This window comes from Pleurodeles waltl, chromosome 5, assembly GCF_031143425.1.
Source record: "Pleurodeles waltl isolate 20211129_DDA chromosome 5, aPleWal1.hap1.20221129, whole genome shotgun sequence".
Classification (NCBI taxonomy): Eukaryota; Metazoa; Chordata; class Amphibia; order Caudata; family Salamandridae; genus Pleurodeles; species Pleurodeles waltl.
Window position 1 is genome coordinate 1,540,404,176 of NC_090444.1, and position 23,345 is coordinate 1,540,427,520.

Consider the following 23,345-nt stretch of genomic DNA (forward strand, 5'->3'; position numbering starts at 1 on the left):
GAAATAGTGTTGTGGACCGACGAAACCGAGATTTAAAGCAATCCTTAACAGCCAGAATATTACGCACCGGTCATAGCTGGCTTAAATCACCTGTATGGAGTCGAGAGAGCACTTAATAATCTGCCTAGAAGGTCCCTGGGGTGAACGTACTTCATACGAGTGCCTGTTTGGAACTCAAATATATGGTCCAGATCTTGATGGTCCTGGCGTGGAGGTGGCAGAAACACCTTTTGACATAAATTAACATGTCACTGTCTTGCAGGAATAACAACAGTTCCGTGACAACAACGCTTCTGCCAGTGCTGCCTCCATAGGAATTAAGGATGTAGCAATAACATCTACCAGCTGGATTCCAAAGGTTGGGGATCTAGTACATGAAAAAGTTGCTGTAAAAAAGGAGTTTGGTCCTTCTTATTGTGCACCGGTCCCAGTCCTTGGAATACACGTACAAGAACTGTCATTCTACCACCATTGCCTGGTGCTAAAGAAAATCACTTTGCCTCAATCGACAATGTTAAGTTACACCATATGGCTGATCCTGCACAGAAGACCAAGAGGAGCAACCAGTAGTTCCCGAATCCCTCTCACTACTGGTCAAGATGTCCCTCTACAAGTTTTGAGTAGCAATGCTGACACCTCTCTGACCTTGCAGAGGGTGGAAAATGATCTTGCATTAGTTCCACTAACATCTATTACAACAAACAACACAGACATTGCTGATAGATTTGAGTCAACTTCTACAAAGACAGATGGCATAATTTACAGTGAACCACGTCGGGAGACCCCTACCAGTTCTCCTCCTTCAAATACAGCTCCAGTTTTTTCACAAACTGCTTCTGGATACTTTGCCGACATCAATGACACCTTTTCGGATTCATTTGCCTCTTCTATGTCTGAACTGCCAAAAACACGTAAGCTGATAAAGTGGCTTAAAACAAATTACTTTATTTTCCCATGAGACTATCTGTGGCTTTCCTTGACTATATTAGCTCTCCTCCTCTGGATTGGCTTTGTTATTACTTTCTTTCCACTAATACGTGATCATTACCTTCCAGAAAGATCAACAGTTGAACTGGTGAATGAGGTCCTAAAACCAAATTTTTATTCTCACACTGTCCACTGAGACTTGTCTTTTGTGAACATTTCCGCTATACCAATTCCTGATGGGATTGTTTGGAATAAAGTCACATTTGATATATACGGCCCCACGGAGGTCATTCAAATACCATATGTGTTTAAACTTTCTATGAACAATGTAATAATACCTGGAGTTGTTTCTGATGACTGGGATGTAAAAACATTTGATTCTATGATGACTGAATTGCAGTATTTTACTGTATTTAAAAGTGAGGATGTTTATCAATCCAAAGAGTATTATGGTGACATGTTTTGCTATAATTATTATGGACACCATTTCATTCACAGAGCAAGTACCCAAAGATTATTTTTAATTACACGCAATGGGAACATGTCCATCTCCACCACAAGGGAGTTCTAAAACATATTATGAAAAGTTTGCATATTTTTCTGGGCAGGATGTTAAAAATGCTGAGTCAGTTTATTTTAAATTGCCATCAATGGAAAATGTACACATACTATTAAAGAGATACGAAATGTATTTATTCAGATTCCTTTGATCCCGGTTGGATATAGAAGGCTATGGATATTGGCTGAAGTCGATTGACTTAAAAAGTGTGTAGGGAACTAGAAATTGGCAAATAAGGGGGAAGGAAGCTTTATTCAGAGCATGCCTGATACCTGTTCAAATGATATTTTTAAATGAAACTGTACAACAAACAAATTGTTTAGGCTTAGCAAAGATTAAGGATTTGAATGCGCCCAGTATTCCTGCATCTGCAAAATTTTATAAATGGCAAAAATATATAAATGTAACAGGAGATCAGCTCTATGAATGGGTCCAGAATGGCATGTTTAATGCTTCACTGTCACGTCCTGGCAGGTGGTTATTATGGCCAATAGATACCAATGGGAGTCATAAACGTTTTAGAAACTCTATGGGGTTTTTATAACTAGTAGGCCAGACCCTCGTTATGTATCATCCAAACATGCAGGTATAGTAACAATATATAGTGTAGGGAAACTATGCCAGCAATGGTTAAAGAGTTCCTCACTAGATGCTGTTAGAGAACACCTCAGTCTCCTGTCTAATAACACTGACTTACAGGACTTCCTGTCAGGCCCCAGAAAACAACACAGAAAGCGCTTTTTAAATGCAGTATATAATCAAATTTGAAAGCTTTCCCAACATGAAGCTGCTGCCCGGTTAAGGAAAATAGACCAGGAAAATCCCAAAAAGGCATTAGCTGTTGTAGATAATGGGATGGATGCCCTGTCCGACCTGATTTACACTCTAAATAACATTGTCTCTTCTGCAATAGACATAATACAAAGTGATATGTCTTCTTTACATCATTAACCGAGTCAACTAAGGTCCATTATGCAGTTGGGTTGGACACTTCAAACACTGAAGGCAGGTCGTGTTCCCTGACGACACGTTAGCGCAAAGGACATATTTTCTACGTTTCACTTGATGCAACAACAACAACTAATGGCTAAGAAAGAAGTGACTTATGTCATGTTAAACATCAAAAAGTTAGAAAAGTTGCCTTTCCATCTTGCTGAGTGGTTAATACACGTGGTCATTAATCTGCCTATTTCAACGCTTCAATTCATGTCCTGTTTAAAACACATTCCGGTAGGCAATGAGCCCTGCTTTCCAGTTGATTTCAATTGGCAGCTATATTTTCCTAAATAGTGAAGACTGTTGTGGGATGTGAGCCGGAATAGTTTATGTTGCTTTGGTCTCTAAGGTGGTTTAATGCTACAGGAACTTACTTTTTCCTCCTACTAGAGAGAGAGATAGCTGACATTTGGCCCCATATTGCTACTTCTAATGTGAATTTTGACAAGTTGAGCAGACTCAAGGCTTTATTGTTTCAAAAACATGTGGCGCTCACATCTGCACGCAAAACCTACGCACTTCAGGTGACAAGGTCATCAGCAGAGATACAGTCCCTTTTAAGTACCAACTTTCTCAGATGCTTTTGTGAGCTCATGGGACACATTCTGAACACATCCAGTACTACTGGAATCACAAATTTCTTTAAGGCTGTTGGTTCTGGTTTCGTTCACACCTTCTCCTCCATATTCAGTTTAATACCATCAGCCATCCACTCAATATTCTCCAGTATTTTCGGGGGATTTCCAATAACTTTGGCTATAATAGGTGGCATTTTGCTGTTGCTATTTTTTATGCGCAATGGCTGTCCCACCGCAACAAGTACCCCAAAACAATTTTTAATTACACACAATGGGAACATTGTCCAACTCCACCACAAGGGAGTTTTAAAACATATTCAGAAAAATTTGTATATTTTTCTGGGCACAATGTTAAAAATGCTGAGTCATATTATTTCAAATTGCCATTGATGGAAAATGAACATATATTATTGACACATACGAAATTCACTTATTCGATTCCTTTGTTTACCAGTTGGCTATAGAAGGCTATGAATATTGACTTAAATAGTGGGCTGTACAACAGACAAGCTGTTTAGGCTTTACAAAAATTAAAGAATTGAATGTGCCCTGTATTCCTGCCTCTGCTAAATTTTACAAATGGCAAAAATATATAAATGCAACTGAAGTTCAGCTCAATGAATGGTTCCAGAAAGGTACATTTAATGCTTCACTTTCACTTCCTGGTGGGTGCTTATTGTGGACAATACATACCAACGGGTATCATATACATTTTATAAACTCCATGGGGGGGGTTTAGAACAAGTAGGCCAGACCCTCGCTATGTGTCCTCTGAACATGTGGGTATAGTAACAACATGCAGTGTAGGGAAACTATGCCAGCAATGATTGAAGAGTTCCTCACTAGATGCTGTTAGAGAACACCTCAGTCTCCTGTCTAATAACACTAACTTACAGAATTTCCTATTAGGCCCCAGAAAATAAGATAGAAAGTGCTTCTTATATGCAGTCCATTATGAAATTTGGAAGCTTTCTCAGCAAGAAGCTGCTCTCCGGTTAAGGCAAATAGATCAGGAAAATTTACAGAAACCATTAGCTGTTGTAGATAATGGGATTAATACCCTGTTCGACCAGATATATACTTTAGACAACATAGGCGGTCATTCTGACCCTGGCGGTCAAAGACCGCCAGGGCGGAGGACCGCGGGAGCACCGCCGACAGGCCGGCGGTGCTCCAATGGGGATTCCGACCGCGGCGGTAAAGCCGCGGTCGGACCGGCACCACTGGCGGGCTCCCGCCAGTGTACCGCCGCCCCATTGAATCCTCCACGGCGGCGCAGCTTGCTGCACCGCCGCGGGGATTCCGACCCCCCCTACCGCCATCCAGATCCCGGCGGTCCGACCGCCGGGATCCGGATGGCGGTAGGGGGGGTCGTGGGGCCCCTGGGGGCCCCTGCAGTGCCCATGCCACTGGCATGGGCATTGCAGGGGCCCCCGTAAGAGGGGACAGTGAGTGCGCAGACAGTGAAATACGCGACGGGTGCAACTGCACCCGTCGCACAGCTTCCACTCCGCCGGCTCGATTCCGAGCCGGCTTCATCGTGGAAGCCTCTTTCCCGCTGGGCTGGCGGGCGGTCTGAAGGCGACCGCCCGCCAGCCCAGCGGGAAAGTCAGAATTACCGCTGCGGTCTTTCGACCGCGGAACGGTAACCTGACGGCGGGACTTTGGCGGGCGGCCTCCGCCGCCCGCCAAGGTCAGAATGAGGGCCATAGTTTCTTCTGCAATAGACATAATACAAAGTGACATGTCTTCTTTACACCATGGACAGAGTCAATTAAGGTCCATTATGCAGTTAGGTTGGACACTACAAACACTGAAGGCAGGTCACGTTCCTTGGCAACACGTTAGTGCAAGGGACATATTTTCCACATTTACGGTCTTGTTTTATTTTCTCTATCTAGCTGTTCTTTACCTAGGCCCGTACTTCATTCTTAAACAAGATAATTCTTTTACTCTGTGCTTTTCTGAAGGTAGCAGTAAGATATGTTGCCGGCAAAAGTGGTACGCTTTGTCTCTAATGTTAACAGAAACATACACATTCTTACGTGGGGATCCTTTCTTGGAACATCAGCTGTTTTATAACAAAAACACTACTTTGACCCATGTACGTTAGAGGGAGATTCCAGCCAGATGAGCACGACTGTATGCTGATTGCTGAGTGCTTCACTGCAGCTGCTTATGTAGACTACAGGCCTCTTGCTCAGGAATGAGGGATGATGTCTTCCCGGGGGAACCTGAAGGGCAGAAATAGAGCTTAACATGCTGTGCTCTAACAAAGCCCATGTAGTCGGTATTTTTAACGATCTTAGTGACAATATGATAGCGTTATTTTTATATTTCACTCTCCTTGTCACAATTTTAATCCTGTTTTCTGGCGATGAATCATTTCTTTTCCCACAACACAGGACTTGCGTCGTTCAATCCGGGTTCCTCATTGCGGTAAGGGGATCTCTGTTGCACCCAGGGCTGATGCGTGGAAATCCTGGGCGTGCAGGGCGAAGTCACAGGCTTGCGTTGTTCCAGTAGCGCGTTGCGTCTGATTTTTTGTCCCACGGCAGGCGCTGCGTCGATTCTCCATCCGAGAAGTCGTGCTGTGTCATTCCGGCTCAGCTGTGCGTCAATCCAGTGGGCTGTGCGGCGAATTTCCGGTCGCAACGCAGGCGCTGCATTGATCTTCACTCAGGAAGTCAGGCTGCATCTTTCCGGTTCGGCTGTGAGGCGATTTTCTCTTTGTGGTGCAGCCTGTGCGTCGTTTCCAGCAGGTGGTGCGTCTAATTTTCGGCACACAAGGATTTCTTTGCACAAAGTGAAATCTTTTTGCCCCTGCGACTTCAGCAACAGGAGGCAAGCTCAATCCAAGCCCTTGGAGAGCACTTCTCAGCAGAGCCAGAGGCCAGCAAGGCAGCAGGGCAATAGCAAGGTAGCAGTCCTTTACAGCAAAGTAGTCCAGGTGAGCCCTTTGGGCAGTCAGGCAGCGTCTCTTGGCAGGTTGCAGGTTCTGGTTCAGAGTATCTTTCCCAGGAGGTATCTTGTCAAGAGGTGTCTGAGTTGGTAGGGTCAGGGACCCAATTTATATACCCAAATGTGCCTTTGAAGTGAGGGGAGACTTCAAAGAGTGGCTTAGAAGTGCACAAGGTCTCCTTTCAGTACAATATTATCTGCCAGCGACCCAGTAGGGGGTTTGGCAGTCCATTGTGTGAGGGCAGGCCACAGTCCTTTGAAATGTAAGTGTCAGGCCATCCACCCTTCCAGCCCAGGAAGACCCATTCATTATGTAGATGTGTGCAGGTGTGACTCAGCATCCTGTGTTTGTGGTTGTCTGGGTGAAATGCACAAGGTAGCTGTCAACCAGCCCAGTCCAGGTGTAGATTGTAAGGCACAGAGGGATTTAAGAGCAGAGAAATACTCACTTTCTAAAAGTGGCATTTCTGAAATAGTAATATAAAATCCAACTTCACCAGTCAACATGATTTTGTATTACCATTATAGCCATACTACATATGACCTATTTACCACTTTGTAATCAGAATCTACCACTCAAACAGTTTATGAGGGTAGCCTTAATGTTAGCCTATGAAAGGAGCAGGCCTCACAGCAGTGGAAAATGTATTTAGGATTTTTCCACTACTAGGACATATAAAACACACAGATATAAGTCCTGCCTTTTACCCACACAGCACCCTGCCCTCTGTGGTACCTATGGCCTACCTTAGGGGTGACTTATATGTAGAAAAAGGGGAATGTAAGGCTTGACAAGTACTTTTAAATGCCAAGTTGAAGTGGCAGTGAAACTGCACACACAGGCCTTGCAATAGCAGGCCTGAGACATGGCTAAGGGGCTACTTATGTGGGTGGCACAACCAGTGCTGCAGGCCCACTAGCAGCATTCAATCTATAGGCCCTGGGCACAGGTAGTGCATTTTAGTAGGGACTTACCAGTAGATCAAATATGCCAACTGGGTATGAACCAATGTTACCATTATTTAAGGGAGAGACCATATGCAGCTTAGCACTGGTTAGCTGTGGTTAAGTGCGCAGAGTCCTAAAACCAGCAAAACAGTGTCAAAACGTGGAGGGAGGCAGGCAAAAAGTTGGGGGTGACCACCCTAAGGCTGTCAGGTCTAACAATGAGGGGTTTTCAGTACGTAGGTGCAAGGGACAGTACAGGCACCCAACAGTAGTCCCATAATCCAAACAATTGATCTATAACTCTTCCTAGCTATCACTAACATGAGGACTCTAAAGACAGTGCTTGGAGAGGTTGAATATTTCCAAGTATGCAACAAAAGATGACACTGTAGAACAAATGTCAAGAAGCGCTGCAAACAGAAAATGAATGGGAAGATGTTCCTGACACCTATCTTGAAGATAATCTTGACTGGGTAGCCAGGTACACAGGTAAAGGGCAGGACACAGAGGAGGCTTTCTCTTATCAACAAAGAGGAAAGCCAAGAAGCCAGCCATGCCCTAGGTATGGCTTTCATATAGTGTGGGATCCTCTTATCTTGCAGTAAATCCTTGAATTCCCCAGATCCTTAAATCCTAGGATCTTTGAATACTGCAGCACATCCTCAAGCCCAATACTCAGATGGGGCAACATTTAGGGTGGCTGCGTAGGGATAGGATGGACTTTTCTGGTTATGGGTGGAGGGTCGCAACTGGGCAGCACACATGACAACCACAATTCTGGATGGCATGTCTCCTGTCATGCAGTAAGAATGACATCCTGAGTGGGAATGCCCTGAGCAAGGGGTGGAAGTGGTGGAAGGAGTGGACAATTATTCCCCGGTCCAGAAGTAAATGTGAGCAGGGAAGGGCACTTATGACAATCCATGTTATCGGAGAGGCAGGAGGCTTGGATAGCTGCACCAGTGCCCTGTGAGTTCTGTTGATAGAGAACAGCTTGGACAATCTACTGCATCTCAAAGTTTCTGGGATCCACTGTTCCAAGACCAGTTTCTATGACAGGCCTTCAACTCTCTCAGAGTGGCCCAGAAAATGCAGATGTTCACAATGTGTACTTGCGGCATCCTCCACTCATGCTTCCAAAACACAGATGATTTCCTGCAGCTCATGCATAGTATTGAGCATTTCTACCATTTCACCTGTGTTGGTGTTGACTGCTTCCTCCATCACCTTCATCCTTGCTGCCACTTTATTTTAGTCTCTTCTGATTAGTCATTTCCACCAACACAGTCCAATGCCTTGTCCACCTCCAGAGGCCCCTTTTCTCTCTTTAACTCTGACATTGGCTCTGGCTGATCTTCAAGCTTCACTCTCCTTAAGTCAGCTAATCCACTGGGTTCTCCCCAGCAGGCAGCTGCCTTGTTATTCCACACTACCTCCATCCACTGTCTTTGTGTTCATAAAACCAGCTTCATCACTATAATTTCTTTGCTGTGGGCCCGGCTGCCATTTTTAGCTACTTCACCCAATACAGGGGGGTTTCAGGAAAGGCTTCTTTGTACCCTGATGCAGCATGAACCCCAGTAACCAACAGGGCACAGGTTTGAATTTCTCTTCCACTGTTTCAACTCAGCTGATGGCCGGGTAGTCTCAGGACTTGGAAGAATATCAGAAGGGCCTATAGTGCATTTTGAATTTAGCACCTTTCAGCCATCGCCTGCCATGTCTCTCAAATAATTTTTTATCTAAGGACTAACAATAAATGCTTTAAAAACAATCAAATATAGACGACAGTGCTCCTGCAAATAGTCCCAAATGTTAAGCAATACATGCTTTAAAAGCAATCAAATATAGAAGACATAGGGGGTCATTCCAACCCTGGCGGTTGACTACCGCCAGGGCCGGAGACCGCGGATGCACCGCCAACAGGCTGGCGGTGCATCCATGGGCATTCTGACCGCGGCGGTACAGCCGCGGTCAGAAACGGAAAACCGGCGGTGTCCCGACGGTTTCCCGCTGCCCTAGGGCCGCCATGGGGATTCCGACCCCCTTACCGCCAGCCTGGTTCTGGCAGTTTTGACCGCCAGAACCTGGCTGGCGGTAACGGGAGTCGTGGGGCCCCTGGGGGCCCCTGCAGTGCCCATGCCCCCTAACAGGGCCCCACCAAGATTTACAGTGTCTGCCAAGCAGACACTGAAAATCGCGACGGGTGCAACTGCACCCGTCACACCCCTTCCACTCCGCCGGCTCCATTCGGAGCCGGCATCCTCATGGAAGGGGGTTTCCCGCTGGGCTGGCGGGCGGCCTTCTGGCGGTCGCCCGCCAGCCCAGCGGGAAACTCAGAATTACTGCGGCTGTCTTTTGACCGCACAGCGGTATTCTGACGGCGGGACTTTGGCGGGCGGCCTCCGCCGCCCGCCAAAGTCAGAATGACCCCCACAGTTCCTTCTATACATTTTCCTGAACAAAAACTTTGAAATCTAATCAATAAAGGCATACAAAGGTGTGAGGGGAAGCCCCACATCATTCTTAAAAAGACACTAATTTTGCTTCTGCAGAGGCCACCACCCCTTTGGTAGAACAGCCCCTGATGTCCAAGGTGCTGCCTGGCCTGCTGACCGAGATGCAGAAAAAATTTAAAATGTTACTCACCTACTAATAATAGTGGTTCGCCGCTTCTCCCATTTCCTCCACCCAAATATGAAAAGATCGAAAGGATCTAAAAGAAGTTGTGTACTGGAAGAAAATGCAATACTAAGTTGCCCTGATTGATGGACTCCTGGTAGCAGGTGGGAGTGTTGCTTGGGGCCTGTTTGTGTCAGTCTGAAAGTCCGTTGTTTGTTTCTCATCATTCTCCCAGCCTCTTCCCGCTGTCCCTTGTTGAACACATTTTAAAGTGCTTTTTTCTTATAAATGCTGTTCTTTCCTAATTTTTGCACCAACTGGGGCTTTAAAATACTGGTCGTGCTGACAAAAACAAGCACCGACAAAGCCAATCGTTTTTGCCTATGGGAGAGCTATTGGCTTTGTCAATGTTTTTTAGACATGTGGCACAGCAGCACGAGCTAATGTGTAAAATGGCCGAAAGGGGAAAAAAAGCACAATGACACAGTCAAAAACTAATGACGATATTTTCCGTCCTATCAGTTCATACTTAAAACAGTCATTTTAAGAAGCAAAGCATTTTAAAATGTGTTTAAGTGCCGCCATAATGAGTCCTGGCTGATAATTAAAGTAAACAAAGGTAGAAAGGCCATTTTAAGAAATGAAAGCATTCGGTTTTATTTACCTTTCTGATTAAGTATAACTTCTGGGCCTTTGCAGAAACTAAAAACGTGCACAAATCGGAACGGTGAAGGTGGCAACCCTTTGCAGATGTAATGAATGATATAACCACATGGAATTCATCTGAATGGAGCATAGGAAGGAAAAAGAAAAGGTAACAGCTTTTCCTTTTAGTCCACAAATATTTTCCCGCCTTAACAGGAAGTCGAAAAATACTACTACTTTATACTGTGAAATGCAAACATTTTGGCAATGACATCTCTCATTCTTCTAGAAAGTTAACGGTTCTGTGGGAAACGTCCTCGGTTTTCAATCAAGTATTTACAAATTACCGATATCAATATTTTTACTATACCTGCCAAAATCCAACATCACATGGTCAACATTCCTGGTAAGCTATTATTGTCATTTGTTATGCTCAAGATTATGTCAGTATGCTCCATGAAGTTTGCTGATCTGTATTTTGGAAATGTTCAAAGAGCTCTATAATGTAATTTAAGCAATTTGAAAATGCACTTAGACATATTATCCTCCTGGAGCAAGTGCCTAATCAAAGCACAGGCTGGCAAATGTATAAAGCAATCACTCCTTTTGATCTCGTGCCAAGATCACAAACCTGTAAGCTTAAACATACTTGGTTAGATCAAAATAAAGTCATAAGAAACTCTTTAGCATCGAGTTTATTCCAGCCACGAGGAATTACTCATCAATTTTAATGGGGATCTGAGGCACGGCAGAGCAGGAATTTTGTAAACCGACTTTATAATAGCAGTATAGTAATAGAGCAATTCTCCATACCGGCAGAAAAAAACGGGTAAACACAAAACACCAGCATGAGCCATACACGTCACCAACAGTCATCGTGACTCATTATCCTCTGAACTGTGTGTTAAGAAGGCCTCACTGCATTAAATTACGATTGCCCACATTCCTGAACAATCTATTTTCACTGACCCCTTTCGTGAATAGAACGCAGCAGGGAAACTAATGCATGATCGTCTTGTGACCTCTGCTGAGAAACCTTGAAGAGTCGGAGCTCTGTTGTTTAGCGCTGAACACCTGGCCCCATCTTATCTCATTGTATTGTCGCTTCTGTTTTGACCACGGTGATGCAGAGAGATGCTGAGTCATCTGCTTTTGTAAACCTCTTCAAATACATGGATTTCTCTGCGGTATTCGCACAACTAGGCAATAATAAAAACACCCTACCGAAGGTCCCCATCAAAATATGTTGGAAACAAACGTGGTAAAGCCAACAGGTTTCGCCTTTGTATATTGCATTCACAGAAAGACATTTAACACATCAGTACACATGCACGCTAAGAGCATAAACACAACTATACAGAAAAAAGCAGCCTACAAGCAGTAACTTTCACAAAGTCACATAAACATACTCCTTCTATTCAGACCAAAAACTGTAGACACATTCACCTGTGCTGACCAAAAAAAGGCATTAATGCACACAGGCAATCAGTCATATATAACCTTGTACAACACAGGGTACATTGTGATGAGCATTAGCTGAGCACAGGATGAAGTACAGCATGTGGCACAAGGAGAAGTGTAGCACAACTGCACAGGGAGATGGGTTTTAGAGGAGCACTAGTGATGCATCTAGTGGTAGCACTCAGAGTTAGTGCTAAGTGACATCTATTATGGGTATTGTTGGTTATGGCCCTCTCTGCAGGGGCATCCCCAAACATTTTGCCTTCCTCGTCCTCTTTTTGCTGAATTCATTTTTGGTGGCTTTAGGATTCTGTGCACTTTATCACAGCTAACCAGTGCTAACGTGCAGGTGATCTGTACTCTAAACATGTTGGCATTGGCTTCTTCACAATTGGTACATATAGTTTACCTGTAAGTCCCTAGTAAAGTGCACTGTATGTGCCCAGGGCCTGTAAATTAAATGCTACTAGTGGATATGCAGCATAACCCATGTAGAGTGTCTGGAACCAGGAAAGGAAGAACAGGGACTTCATTCACTTTAAAGGCCTCTCTTTGAAGTCTTTCCCACTTTCAAAGACACAACTGGGCTTAAGTACTGGATCCCAAACCCCACAAAATTAGTACACTTCTGGATCTGAGGACATTCTGCCAGGAAGAAGGACTGCTGTGATGCAAGGTGGGACTGCCGCTCTGCTGAACTGCCTGGCTGTGTCGTCCTGCTGCATGCTGCCTCTTGTCTGGGAGTGAGAAAAACTGGACTTGCCTCTCTACATCCTCCAACAACCTAAGTGACTCCAAGGGCTTGCTGGCTTGCTCCTGTTTTGAAGTTTCAGGGCCAGAAAATACTCCTTTCAAGTCTGCATCAGCTGCTGGATTCTGCCAACTGTGAGTCCTGCCCTGCCAAGAGGTGTCAATCTAGTCTTGGGCTTTGAAAGTGGGTTTTGCAGCTGGTATGCAACAAAAATCGATGCATTATTGCTGTTGCACCGATCGGAACTGCCATATCCCTCCTCAGTGCTAGCGCATCTCCTGGGCCGCAGAGGGTAAGGACTTCGCATCGGCTACTGCTCAGCTCCGGAGCTCCTCACCTTTGCATCGCTGGCTGTGTGGCTTGACAAAGACACATTGTCTTCATCGTAAAGGGTTTGAAGCCGCACCTTGAGGACATCATTTTGATGACTGCGTGCTCAATGATGACGCATCCCCTGACTGCACAGACTAGAACCGACGCATTACTTTTGCATCCCTTCCTCGATGTCGACGCAACCCTCTATCCAAGGTACTTTTCAATGGGCCGTGCGTGGGTCCTGTAGCCGGCATGCAGTCAGCCTGAACTTTGGATTTACACTGGTTTACTGTGGCCTCAAGTAACCTTTAAGTGCTATTGACTTCTAAGCAATATATTGCAGTTTATTCTTTAAAAATTTATATTGCAAGTTCAACTTATTAGATTTTTGTCTTTTTGACCTTATTTTCCTTTTAAAACTATTCTTTATTTTCCTGACCTGGTGTGAAGTCTTTTTGTGGTGTTTTCACTTTGTTACTGTAATTTAGGTGTTGCACAAATACTTTACACATTGCCTCTTATGGTAAGCCTAACTGCTCTGTGCCAAGCCACCCACGGATAAACCCAGCTTAATTTTAGGTTGGGTATCTGACTTATCCTGACTAGGACTGTGGTCCTTACTTGGACAGGATGCAAACTTATGCCAACTAGAGACCCACTTCCTAACAGGTATGATGTATCTCAGGGAGACTGGGTAAAGGGCCTCACTGTAGCAGTCAGTCATGTGACTCATCAGTGGTGTGACTCATGGAAACTCTGGGTGCTGTGCATCAAGATACCACCGGGTGTTATGGATTAGGTGAACAATGTAAGATATGACTCGGCAGCACTGAGTGGTGTAAAGCTCAGGAGTACAGGTATGTGTTCACAATGAGGGCACACAGTGATAAGAAGTTGGGACACAATGGTTGTATGTGATATTGTACATTAGGGAGAAGATATTGATGTTCCTTAAACCATGCGTCACATAGTTGTCTTGGCCAGCAGCATTTTTGTTTCTGAGATGTGTAAGCTTAGAATTTGTAGTAGTTAAAGCAAACGTGCAAATTCCCAGAAAGGCAAAAACTCTGTTGGCAGAAAAGGTGAATGGATAGAATATTTTTAAAAAAATGACAATTCCACTTCATGAGTACTGAATGTCGGGTGATAACTTGTACCGCATGTACATTATTTTGGATTTTAAAACTGATCGGCTTTTATGATGTTTCTTTACAACACATACTGATATTTGCACAAATTGTACGTGCAGGTGCCAATGAACGTATGTAAGTCTGCTGCCATGTTTTTTCCACGTAAAAGTGGACTCATCTTTCCTGATAACATCATTTAAAAAAAATATTTTTCAGGTTTCAAGAATACAATTTAGTTTTAACTCCAGTAGACTAAAAGTTATTACAATGTTGTATTCAAATTATATCGCTGCACCGGACACTTTGCAAATAAATGCATACCGGCAATCTTATAGCTATTTATCGCTGCAATCAGCAAGATTAATACTTTGCACGGTTATTGTTAACTTCTCCAATTCATGGTGTCAGGTTCTTAGAAAAGACCACAGTAATGGACTCTCGATGTGAATTCCAAACTTCACCAGTATAAATCAGCAACAGCAAGACATCCTGAACAGAGGATGCGGCATTTAGAAAAAAGAATGGGGATACTCCTGGTAATTGATGATTTGCCACTTCAATGACACAAGCAGGTCGGGTGATGGAATTTGAAAGTCTAGCCTGACAACTAAGTAACGTTGCTAGATGTTTGGATTATTCCAATAGAGCTTCCTAGAGGAACCCGGAAATAGAAGCCGAGATTTAATGAACCCTTGATGTAGGACAGCACAAGGGCTTAAGTGATATTTACTAAGCTATGCAAAACCACCTTGCTTGGCTCTGCATGGCTTTGCCATGCAGAGTACTGCAAGGAAGCACACAAAGGGGGTCATTCTGACCCTGGCGGTAAATACCGCCAGGGCGGAGGTTGGCGGTAGCACCGCCAACAGGCTGGCGGTGCACCGCCGGGCATTCTGACCGCGGCGGTACAGCCGCGGCCAGAAGCGGAAAGCCGGCGGTGTACCGCCGACTTACCGCTGCCCATGGGAATCCGCCATGGCGGCGCAGCTTGCTGCGCCGCCATCGGGATTCTGACACCGCATACCGCCATCCCGTTCCTGGCGGTTCGCCCACCAGGAACAGGATGGCGGTATGGGGTGCCGTGGGGCCCCTGGGGGCCACTGCAGTGCCCATGCCAATGGCATGGGCACTGCAGGTGCCCCGTAAGAGGGCCCCACAAAGAATTTCAGTGTCTGCTCTGCAGACACTGAAATTCGCGACGGGTGCAACTGCACCCGTCGCACCTTCCCACTCCGCCGGCTCCATTCTGAGCCGGCGTCCTCGTGGGAAGGGTGTTTCCCGCTGGGCTGGCGGGCGGACTTTCGGCGGTCACCCGCCAGCCCAGTGGGAAACCCAGAATGACCGCTGCGGTCTTTTGACCGCGGTACGGTCTTCTGGCGGTTCCCGCTTGGCGGGCGGGAATCACCCCCAAAGTGTAGTAAATCTGGGAATGCATCCAACTGCTACGTCAATCCGATAGAGGCATAGCGAGGGGAAATATGTTTATTTTTCCTCATTATTTCTTCGTTCTGTGTGTGCTGCAATCTGCAGCATGCTTAGAAAGAGGAAAATGTTTTTGTGCAGGAAGATATCTGTTCCTTCACAAAAACAATCCTGCCTGTAATGCAGGCACCCTTGCAGCACAGCACAAAGGTGCCTATGTTGGCCCTAGGAAGTGCTCAGTGTGCCAACGCAGAGAGAGAGCAGGAATGCACCATCTCTTAGTATATATGGTGCATTCCCGATCTTGCCATTTGACGCAGCATAGCAAGTTCTCTTGCTATGTTGCATCACATGTTAGTAAATCTGTGCCAGAATCTACACCTCCCGCAAACGCGGCATGTAACATCTGCGCCCTAGCATCCCAGCCGCCATACCTTGTCATTCCTTCAGCCTGTACCAGTGAGAAAGCTGTGAGACTGCAACCAAACACTTTCTTTCTGTATCAGTAAGGGTTTCATGAGATATGGGCAAATGATTTTGCCTACAGCAAACAGAAACATATTTAGATGTAATTCCTACAGTTAGAAAGAGATTCATTTTTTGTTTTGATTTTTGTTTTAAAGGGAAATCATTTTCAAATAATCTCTTTTAAAGTCTTGAAATCTTAAATCTTACAGTGTCTCTAATGAAACATAACTCAAATGTATAATAAAGAGAGACACACCTGTAATTACAAGACATGTGCTCGTGCATTCTATTCTGCTGAAAGGATAATTCTTTTTTTCCCATCATTCACTTGCACAGCACATCAAGTGACATTTATGCATTTCCCATCCTCCCTCTGCATAGGAAGTGATATCACCAGATTTCCCATCATCTATATGTATGGGAAGTGACATCACTGGTTTCTTGTCAAAACTGTCTTTAACAAAATAAGTCAAGCAAGATGACTTAATTTGTCATCATCCATCTGCACAAGAAGTGGCACCACTGTACAGGAAGCCACAGAAGGTGATATTACTGGACTTCTTATCAGCCATGTGCACAGAAGCCAAATCAATGGATTTTGCATCATCCATCTACACAGGAAGTGACATCACTTCCTACCCTCCAACGATTTCAGTCAACTCTTTAGGGTATCCCATAGTCTCTACAGACAAGGGTATCATCGCCTGTTTGGGCCTGCTAGAGAGAGGCGGTACCTCTGGCCGGAACGGCTGTTCCACTAAAAAAAGACAAGGTAAGAAATACTTATATAGACACTCATATAGCATTTGCAAAACACATAGACCCACATTCTACTAACTACCTCGCACCCTGAGACTACATAACACACATTCTAACTAATGCTCATCAACGCTTGCTCTGCAGTACTCTCTGCATTAGACCTCTCAGACCTCATTATGTATCACAAGCTTGAGAGCCTCTTCATCACAGAAACATAGTTCATGCCCACATCTCAGCACACCCTAGACATTCTTGCCATAGGCTACAGCATCCATCTTATGGACCAAACACTTAAAAAGGGAGGCGGCTTTGCTGTCATCCATAAGTCTTCCTGGTCCTTCACCCTAAGGTAGCAAGTAACCCTGAACTCTTTGGGGCTGCTGACATGTCATTTTCCACTCTCTACAACTGAATTCCGACCTCTACCTTCCATCTCACCTACAGGCTTTCCTGGCAGAATAAGGACTTCATTGAAGAGTTGTCAAATTTCCTTGCCACTTGATTCATCCAATATGCAGACACCACCCTGTTGGGTGACGTCAACCTCCCAGACAATGCACACTCAAAAAACAAGAGACACCCTCTTAAACCCCAGTGATACACTTAATGTGATACAGCATGTCATACACACAACACACTCCAAAGGCCATATCCTCAATCTTGTTTTCTCAGCATCACCAACAATCCAATGCAAACCATCTATACCATTGGACTGGACTGATCACTTTGCCATGCTTAGTGTTCTACCAACAAACCAAAGTCAGCACAAAACAGAAGACCAGACATTCAGCTCCTTCAAAGACTTTTCCGCAGACAGCCTAATGCCTGAACTCATATCTCACCCTCTCAACTCTACATCCAAAGGGAAAACCCTTCTAAATAACTTTAGCAATTTTTTGAAAGCTTTGTGATCATCCGAGTCCCTGTTACAACATACAAGTGCAAGCCAAAGCCTTCAGGACTCAGACCTTGCTGTCAATAAACCATCCATCTGCAGACAGGGACAAAAATGAAAGAAAAACAGAACTGCAGAGGATGTCTGGATACTGAAATCCCTCCACTGAACACTCAGTTAGTTCATCACATCAGCCAAAGCAAAGTACTACATCAATACCATCAATGAAGCCACCAACAGAAGCAGAACACTGTTCAAAACAGTTAAGCACTGCATCAGCCCTTGCCGGACCCACCATTTCCTCACTCCACAGAAAAATACAATCAACCTCTTCCATAAAAAATACAAAATATCCAACAACTCAGCGACAACACCAAGCCTGTTGCAATTCTTACACCCACTCCTTCCCAAAGAATCTTGCAGTGGTCAGCCTTCAAGTCCCTATCTCTCACAGATCTCAATGAAGAACTCAGCTCCCTCAAATCCACTTCTTATGAACATGATGTCTTAACAGATGCTCCATTAGCCCTATTCAGGCCTCAATAAATCTACTCGGCCACTCGCTATATGCTGAGTGAGATTTTATCAGGGCGAGCTATTTTTAGGGACTACTGGCCTGGTCTGGCAAGAGATTCCAGCTGACAAACCTTGTTAAATTGCTGTGCATTTAAAGACAGAGGTCAGATGTCAGCTTATGGCTTCTTACAAATTGCTGCTTATTTTATCCTGGAGTTCGTGTTTACAAAATACTCTAACTTTGCAGTCAAAGAAAGAAAAGTAATGTGAACTGCCTTGTGTGATGTTAAATGAAATGCTATATGATGTCAGTTTTTTCTAACGCACATTTAAATAGCTAGTAAACTAACTGTACAAATATTGGAAATTATATTCCAATAGTTGGGAAATCACTTTTTTTTTTATTCTGAAGTGGGATGGAATTTTATTATACATGGAGTGCAAGTTTTGTGCATTAAATCAAACACAAGAGTGTTTTTACAGCAGACATGCTGAACTCACATAGTTAGAGGTATTCTCATATTTAATAATGAAGCACGTGGTGACTCGATGAAAAAAAAAATATTTGCCCATGATCGTACAATTTGAAACCAATTTATGGGTCAAGCGCATTACAGTTAAGTCACTAGATCTGCAGGTCTGGTAATATTTTTATGATTTTCCAAGGCCTGCCCCTATTTACTATTGTCAATGCATCCCTCACGTATGGCATCTTCCCAGAAACTGTCAAGACAATTCATATCCTCCCACTTCTAAAGAAACCTATACTAGACCCTGATTACCTCACCAACTATTGGCCCATCACTCACCTTCCATTCACTGGCAAGATCATTGAAAAATAGCTTATGTTCAACTCCAAGAAATATCAGTGTCAACTATCAGTGTAAATTATCTCCTGCATGACTACCAGTGTGGCTTCAGATCATGCTGCAGCATGGAAATGGCTACCTCACACATTGTAGTTTAAGCCCTCTTGACGACAGATCAAGATGACCCCTGCCTTACGATGTTGCTGTGCCTCTCAGATGCCTTCATTACAGTTGCCCATCCCACCCTCATACACACAAGTAATTTTTGATCTTCTCCTAACTTTCCACCTGATCTTCTCCTACCTTTCCAAACAACACCAGTTGTTCAAATAAGCACTTCCAGTTCACAAAAGATCCCTATCATACGTGGAGTCACCCAGGGCTCCATACCTTTTCCTGTCATTGTCAACCTGTACATGGACCCACTTGGTGCTCTACTCACACACAATAGCATCAGAGTCACCAAAATGCTGATGATACATACTTGAAAGTCTCCTCTGCTTCAGATATTCAACACCCCAAACACTGCTTGCACGTCATCAAGTTCTGGATGTCCAGCACCTACCTGAAGTTGTCCAGCGCCTCCCTGAAGTTATACCATACTGAGACAGAATACCTGTTACTTTCCAAGAATAATATACAAGATACAGTGCAAAGCTGGCTAAATGACATAAACCGTGATGGCTTTGAACCCCAGTTCTCTCTTCTAAAAATAGTCAAACCGTTTCTCCCTGAAAATCACTTCAAAAATGCAGTTCAACTCCTTATACTCTTGCATCTGGATGGTGGTTATGCCCTACTCCATGGCTTCGTGGATCCCACACTGACATTCCTTATGGACATCCTACATGCTGTAGCACGTCTCATCCAGGGACTGAAGAAATATTGTCCTCTTACACCCAACCTGATGAAACTCCATTGCTCACCCTTGTCAGCCAATACCTTTTTGAAAAGCTGCAACATTTACAAAGCCATCACAACCAACACCCTCATTCATCTAGCAGACAAGTTCACTATCTATAGTAGATCTCGACACACCCACAGCCAGGACACCATCATACTACAGACTAAGAAGTGTAAAAAAGAAAAATATGACACCATGCCTTTTCCATCTATGCACCCAGGATCTAGAACAACATCCCAGTATCTATCAGGACCACCCCAATGCTGTTTCAATTTAGGAAAGAGTTGAAGTCTCATTTCTTTAAAGAACACTACATCACAATACATAATTCATCGACAACTTAGCTTCCTCTTCTTTAACTTGTTGACTCCATGATTGTCTTTTACTATATTACTCTATTGCCTTTTGACTAGGATTGTGGTAGGGAAACACAATATGCATACGTGAACATATTGATGGACTTGGCTGTCTCGGCAGGGTCACCCCAAACATTTTGGTTTCAGCCCTCCAGTTTTCGGAACCCGTTTTTGTTGCCTTTTAGGACTCTGTGCAACTTACCACTGCTAACCGGCCTTAAAGTGTTTGTGCTCTCTCCTCTAAACATGGTAATATTGCCTGATATCCAATTTTCATTTTTAATTTACCTATAAATCCCTAGTAAAGTGGTACTACATGTACCCAGGCAGCACCTGTAAATTAAATGCTACCACTAGACTGCAGCACTGATTGTGCCACCCACCAGTACCACGTTAAACATGTCTCAGGTCTGCCTTTGCAGACCCCTTGTGTGCAATTTAAACTGCCATGTCAACCTGGCAAAGTAAACCTTTTGTCAGGCCCAAACCTTCCTTTTTTATTTCATATATGCCACCCTAAGGTAAGCCCTAGACATCCCCAAAGACAGGGTGCAGTGTATTTAAAAAGTTGGACAGGTACGTTTGAGTTTTAAATGTCCTGGTAGTGAAAAAACTTGCAAATTCATTTTTCACTACTGCTAGACCTATCTTTCCTCTATGATAACATTGGAGTGCCTTACATTTTATAAGTATGATTTCCAAATGGTAAGGGATAAGCAGTTCATGTTTGGTGTTTTTGGAATTGGGGTGAAAAGCCATATTTTGATCATAATAAAAAAATGCTACTTTTAGAAAGTTAGTATTTTTCTGCCCTTAGCCTTTTTGTGCCTATAGTTTGGCCTGGATCACATGACTGGGTGTAACAGATAGACTTTGTGAACTCCTCCCAGACATTCACACAATAGAGAGATTAGGTGTGCTTGAGTGGGCCATTTGCTGGCAGGATGGGGTAGCGGAGTAGAGCACAGCTTCGCTTACACCTGAATAGCTTGTGCCCTGCCTTCACACAAAGGGCCTAAACCTCTGATTTGTCACTTCACCAAGCTTGGATCCAGGGCAAGGGAGGTAAGAAATTCCATGCACTTCAAAGCCACTGTCTAAAAGCTTCTTCCACCTTCTAGAACCAGGGCACCAAGAAGGACCTGAGGCACTAACTCTTCAGTACACCTCTAGACCTGTGGATGCTCTTCCAGAAACAAGGACTGCTGTGCTGCTACAAGGACTGCCACTCAGCTGGACTGCTGCTCAAGCGAAACTGCTACCTTGCTGTGCTGACCTGTTGCCTACTGCCCTCTTGTCTGAGGAAGAAGAACTGGACCCGCAACTTCACCTGAGCCTAGGACCCAGAGTGATTCAAAGGGCTAGTCTGATGGCATCCTGATCTGAGCCACAGGGACCTTAAAGGCTCCCAAAAAGCTCCTGGACCCTCAATCAGCGAGTTCCTAACTACCAAGTGGTACCTTGCAGGTCGTGGACCCCTGGTGTGGCTCTCGAGCTCTTGAAATCAAGCTTTTGAGCTTTTCACAACCACGAACATGCCTGTTTGCACTGGAACCGTGCTTCTCGCTCTGAAAATCAGCGCAAGCTGCTGCCAGCGCATCTCTTTGCACAGCAGCATTGACAGCCCATGTGGGACCCCCAATGCGAAACTCCAGCCTGTCCATCTGTGACGCCTGGCCTGCTCTTCGTGCCATGCAGACCACCGCTGTGATGCTCTCCTTGCTCTCTGTGACTCTCTCCAATGCAAACAGGACTCTTGGCATAAAGCCTGAGAAGATAAACTTTATTGTATTAGTGGGACTAATCTGGGATTGTAGCCGCACCAAGCTCCATCACAGTCGACCTGAATGTTTGATTTTAACCATGTCCAGCACGACTTGCTTTGTGCTTTAAGGCACTATATTGCAGTTTATTCTTCAAAAATTCATAGCTCCAGTTCTACTGCTTAGATTTTTGTCAGGAGCGACCCTTGACCTATGTTTAGGTCGTGGGAGCTCCCCACGCCGCGCAGCTCCACCTGACTGCGCCTGTGTCTGCTTCCCCTCCCTCGCTGCTGCTGCGAGTTCAAGGGCCTCCTCCACCTGCAGTCTCCCGCCTGCGCCTCATCCTGGTGGCCAGTGGTGAGCCGTAAGTATTGTGTGTCTGCCTTTGCCGTTTCACGTTCACTTTCTGTGTCTCCTCTCTTCCCACACTGCGTCCCCTGCAGCTTCGCTCGCCCATTCGCGCTTCGCCTCCTAGCTGCTCCTCCCTCCCACCTTCCCTTCTTAATGGCGCCTGCTGTGTGGTGAAGAGAGTGACCCTTGACCTATTTTTAGGTCGGGAGAGCTCCCCATGCCGCGTAGCTCCACCTGACTGCGCCTGTGTCTGCTTCCCCACCCTCGCTGCTCCTGCGAGTTCGAGGACCTCCTCCACCCGCAGGCTCCCGCCTGCGCCTTATCCCTGGTGTTCAGTCTCTGTTTTTGTGACTTTTTCTGCCTCTTTTACTGTTTTCTCTGCTTTTTTGTGACTTTTTCTGCCTCTTTAATGTTTTCACTGCTTTTGCCGTTTCACGTTCACTCTCCGTGTCTCTTCTCTTCCCGCCGCTGCGATCCTTGCGGCCCTGCCCCCCTCGATCGCCCATTTGTGCTTCGCCTCCCAGCTTTTCCTCCCTCCCACCTCCCCTTCTTAAGACCCCCTAGCCCCCGTGATCACCACGTCCCCCGACACCACTATGACACTAACACCCTCCATGCCCTCAACGCCGGGCGATCAGCCACCTGCTTCCAGGCCTCACCGAAGATCATCCAAGGACCCTTCTCCTGCCGGAGCTGCAGCTTCACCAGCCCCTGAGCTGCTGCTCCACCCACCAAAGCTGGCCACAACCACCTCAGATGCATCCTTCTCAACACCCACTCCATCAACAAGCACGCCATCGACCTTCTCGACTCATCCTGCCCGGACATCGCCTTCCTGACAGAAACCTAGATGAACCCATCCTCAGCACCCGACATCACCATAGCCATGCTGGACGGCTATAAGATCACCCGCAGAGACAGCACCAACAGACCGGGAGGAGGGATCGCCATCGTCCACAGGAACACCATCAGAATCTCGACCAACACCGAAGACACCCTAAGCACTGCCGAGCATATGCACTTCCAAATCCACATCAATCCCAAGACCACCCTCAGAGGAACCCTCATCAACAGACCCCCCGGACCTCGACCGCAGTTCAGTGACTTCATCGCCGACATGTCAGCACACAAGCCCTTGCTTCTACAGACTACATCCTCCTTGGAGACCTGAACTTCCACCTCGAGAACACCAATGACAGCAACTCTACC